The 5,051-nt window shown below is 39.1% G+C and overlaps 1 long non-coding RNA gene across 1 annotated transcript; it reads left to right on the top strand.

Annotated features, from left to right (window-relative positions):
* Positions 1–1,149: 1,149 nt before the first annotated feature.
* Positions 1,150–4,747, top strand: LOC122972760. Its single transcript, XR_006399846.1, has 3 exons — positions 1,150–4,010; positions 4,251–4,343; positions 4,420–4,747. It is a non-coding gene; the product is annotated as an uncharacterized LOC122972760 (long non-coding RNA).
* The last annotated feature ends 304 nt before the right edge of the window (positions 4,748–5,051 follow it).

The raw sequence follows: 5,051 nt of genomic DNA, 5'->3' as shown, positions 1-5,051 counted from the left end.
CACTTCCTGCACCAATAATCTTGCACTCACCGCTGTCCTTGCTCACACTGAGGGTTCTTATGAGAAACAATTTACTTTTTAAGCATAATTTGTCACCGGAGCAAAGCCGGTTCATTAGCATATCATCCTGCTAACTCTTGCCTTTGTTTTGACAGATAGCTTTCATAAGTCACTGGTAAAAACCTTCAGCGGACGTTTGGGGTTTTACTGTCACATAGGCTCCATCTGCTCGGTTTGGTGGGGTTTTATGCTGCGCCATCATTCACCTCCCACAAGCAATAAACACTATCTCTCTACACTCTCTCACTTTCTCGCTTGCACTCTCTTTCTCTCTCTCTCTCTCTCTTGCAGTGGTGGATGTCTTTTTATAATTCTCTTTCATGGGAAGGAGAGACAATAGACCAAGAAAATAGTAGGCAGTGTATTGGTAACACAGGGTGGTTTGATCTATCGTCAGTGTTAAAGCTCGTGCCCTTATTCTCTTCTGCTTTGCATAAAACATATACAGTGAGTGACACTGCGTTTGCCTCTTTACAGAGAAATGTAACTTCAAAGATCTTTTGAGGAATTTATTCTGATTATAAAGCATTGTTCTATAAAGGAGTGCTCAACTTCTGACTTCTGATATAGTAGAAATATCGAGGAGGGGTTGGCACATCAGCAGCAGTCTGCAGCTGCTTCATTTTAAACCTATCACTGATGAATACATGACATAATCTATGTTAATTTCTATCTTTTGATATTGTTGCATTTACAGCACCTATCACACATTTGTACACAGCCAGCAGAGTGATTTATGAACCCTGCCCACGACAGACATTAGGGATGAGATACAATTGTTTTCCCAAATCAAAATAAATGGGTCACACAAGGTTTTCATATCGTCAAATATTTTGTGGTAGAAAGCAAGCCCGGCAATATTGACTGTATAATTGAATCGTGTGAAAGCACAGTCGATTTAAAACAATAGATTTGAGAGATGAGGAAACCGTCAAGTCATGCATCATAGTCAGCATTTCACCTCAGGTTGAGGACAAGATTACTTGAGTCCTTTTCAATCGCTCTTTTGCAAAATAGATTCACAACCTAATATTTTCACATAAAAACAAGCTCTTGTGGATTTTTTTGACGTTTTAATGATTTAGACAAAAGCACTAATGACAAAATGAAAAATTTCTTTTCAAATGAATACAACGTGAGGCATAACCTCAGGGTTAAGAGATATTTCATCCCAATAAGACATTGAATAAAAGCATGACATGTGGTGTTGGTGTCAAAAACAAGCTCTGCCACCTATTAAAGATCTTTTTCATTTCTTGTCACCACCATCAATCTCCCAGTATTTGTAATTTCAGTTTTGTCATGTCCACTTTGTTCGATTAGAATCCACATATAGTATGACTATATCAATTTTTCTCCACCTGAACCGATGAAATTACTTCCTTCAACAGTTTGGTCTTTGCAGGATTTTATTGGAGAACTATACCCATTTCTACCATGAAAAAAAGAAACTGTATGGCCAATTCCACCGTTATCAATCACCAAACCTTTGGTTGCCTTCATAAAGGTGCTTGGTGTTTTGACAAAGATTTTCATCAGAAAGAAAGGTGCACTTGTCTGAAATACTGGACTTTTTGTACAGAAGGAGCACGGGGTGATTTAAAGCAATTCATATCCAGGTTCCAAGGCCAAAACACACTTTAAACTGCTTGTAGGTGATGTTTAAAACATCCTGTTCAAGTGAACCTTTAGTTTTCATGGACATGAACACAGCTTAGTCCAAGCTTTTTCCCCATTCAGACTCCTATTTAAAACAAATGATTTACTTTAATCCACATCTTTAAAACTGACTGGGGAAGTTGTTTAAACATGTTAACACACAGGGGGTGATAATGATTTACTTTAATCCACATATTTGAAACTGGCTGGTGAAGCTGTTTAAACACGTTAACACACAGGGGGTGATAAAAAAGGATCTGAGGAAAGACTAAATATATTATACTGGCATTGTCAAGAAGGTAAAACATCCCCGCACATAACTACATCATGGTATCAGACTGAGAATATGAAGTGAAACCGCAATATAAACAGTTTCCTTGTGGATATTAATAAAAACAATTCGTGAAAATTATATGACTTCACTGTTAAAATGCTGTCAAACAGTCTCTCTCTCTCACTCTGTCTCTCTCTCTCTCTCACTCATACAAACACGCAAGAATAATATTTATTCCCAGAACGGAGCACGAGTTGTATTTTGAAGCATAAAGTTTTAACATGTCTAGACTCCGCAAGCACACCGAGGGCACCAAGTCTTTCAAGGGCTCGTTATATGCTAAAATGTGGTAATATTTGTGGTCTGAGAGAAAACTTTTCATTAAATTCAAGGCCTCTGTGTTTCTCCGGCACTCGCCTGTGGCATTATCAGCTCTGAACCGTACAGGCTGATCTCCGGGATAATTTCTTGGGTTCCCTCCACGGGATTATTGATCCCTCTATGATGAAAGAGAGTACTGTACAATAGTGGTCCAATTATAGTTTCAACGCCTGCACACTGCACAATCATTTGTTTTTGTCAAGTACATTATTAGTTATTTGCCGTCCATCAGCAATCATCAGATCTCCTTGAAAACAAAGTAAGATCTTATTTAACTGCTCATGGATGACTTTGTTGCATGAAATAAAACATCATAAAAAGGAATAAATAAGAGAGCTTCATGTCATGTCTCAGCAGCGGTACAGCATTGCCAATACAAATATTGCATGTGTCTGAGCCAAAGGGTATACGTGACTATATATTTTCATGTGCGAACATAAAGTTATGATCAATTAGCAAACCATTGTTTGTGTGCAACACTAGAATTGCCAGATGGCAATAAATGTAAATTTGCCAGTTTAAGTAGATTAATTAGTTAGTAATTGATGGTGTCCTGGGGTTAATGTTTTGCATAGAGATAGATGGACGGAGGGTGGTAGTGTGTCTGAGCCCATGGATAACTGTGAGACACTTAGGTGACGAGACAAGAGACAGCGTATCTCTGGTAAATACCATGTATTCCCTCTGGCTATCTCCCCGACACTGACAACAGCCACACTTGACATGGAACGACGTTAGATATGTCGATTCAGTGCATGACTGTATTGATTTGCTTTTAGAGGAAGTGTGCAATGTTATCATGGCACATACTGCACCTACATCCTCAGTTATGGGAGAAGAGAGGAGCAACAAATAGTAGGGAAAAAAAACAGATGAGAAGTGAGCCATGTCTTTAAGTGAGCTGTATTTGTGCAGTCTATCAATCTTTTCAGTCATTTCTCTATGGCAGCTTAATATGAAAGAGTCACACAATCATATGATGGCATCAAGCCCATAAAACATGCGGTCACTATGACAACTGTGGCGGGCTGTTAAACTCTTACAGTATAACGATATATGAGGAAATAAATAGGATTTGTGCAGAAATGAAAGCTTCCCTATTGATTTTTAACCAACCTAACAGCACCAAATGGAAATGCCTTCCTTTTTGTGTGGGAGACTTGACAAAAGATAGTTGTTGGCAGTGGCGAGGAACGAAATCTACCTCGCTGTCAGTCTACCACCTGCATTGTTATGTTATGACACTTCAAACATCTGGAGTGTACTTTATGTTTTGAAGCATTCAGTTTTTCCCCGGAAGAAATTACCAATCAACAAGGCAGGCAGCTGTGGCCTGAAGGCTTGTGAGGAGGGTTTGTGACTGCAAGGTTGCCAGTTTGACTTCCCAGACCATCTGGGAATATCTGAGATGGGGGAGGTGAGTGAGTAACACTCTCTCCTCCTCTCAGCAACTGCTGCTGAAGTGCCCATATGTAAGACATTGAGCTCTAAAATGATCCAGTGGCAATTCTCTGGTAATATGGGGCAGCTCCCACAGAATAGGACTGTCACTGTGTGTGTGTGTGTGTGTGTGTGTGTGTGTGTGTGTGTGTGTGTATGTGTGCAAAGTTTGCTTTCTTAACCAAAGCTTAAAAAGGTAAGTAAATAAAACTGGAATGTTGTTGTGTTTTCCATTCAAACTGCATATTTGAACATATTAAAGAAGAAATAAAGCGTGAAAGAATTAGCATATTAGTAACATGTTTGGCAAGTTACTTGGGTAATCAATTACTCATTACATATTACTTATTGAAAAAGTAATCACATTACTGAAATAATTACTCAACAGCAAAAGCAAGTAATACCATTACTCGTTACTTGTTGTAATCCCTCGCAGCATAGCTACACTCCAAAAGAAGTCCCATCTTCAACCGAAGGCTAACCAACCAAATGTCGGAGAAGCCACTGAGGGGTAGCTGGCAGCTAACATGTAAATAACACAGTTTTTGAGCTATTGTGAGGCTGTATTTCTCCTCTTTTGATAAGGGCTAACTTCCTTCCCACAGCTCCAGCTCCTGCACCAAGCTAACGCCATAGCAGCCTGTCCTCAGAAGCAAGCCCCCAGAAATAACGCTGGACTGTGAGGCAATTTTGGAGTAGTGGCCACACTTGGTATTAGCATCATTGTACGCACACTAGCCCAAAAAGATTTTTTCCCATGCATAATCATTACAAAAAGAATGGCGGTAAATGATGAATAAATACCGTAAAAATACAACAGTGTATGGAATAAATGGGACACTATCTTGGAACTCGGTATCCAGTTTTTCTTAAGCGTACTCTACTCATTTAGCATTGCGCTCCTATAACATTGCCAGACTCACCATAGACAGCTTTTTTTTTTTTTAAAGTATCAAATTCAATGCAACACAACCAGAGTTTGCATCTTTTTTTTCAATGCTTCGTTCTTTCTCATAAAAACCTGGTGCCTACGTCACCCTCATGACACTCAACTTGCTCGATTCACTCAACTGAACAGATGAGGTTGTTTCAGGTTTAAAAGGTTCAATTTATTCATCAATAATGAATGAAAATGTATCAGACTTTGTGCAGCTCCTTCTAGAGCCACAAAGGGCTTTATGCAACTATTTTTTTCATTTGTATTCACCAAGACCTGTAAACAGACTTTGATGTGGAA

This window comes from Thunnus albacares, chromosome 21 (genome assembly GCF_914725855.1).
Source record: "Thunnus albacares chromosome 21, fThuAlb1.1, whole genome shotgun sequence".
Classification (NCBI taxonomy): Eukaryota; Metazoa; Chordata; class Actinopteri; order Scombriformes; family Scombridae; genus Thunnus; species Thunnus albacares.
Note: the sequence above shows the minus strand (reverse complement) of the source record. Positions and strands in the feature narration are given on the sequence as shown.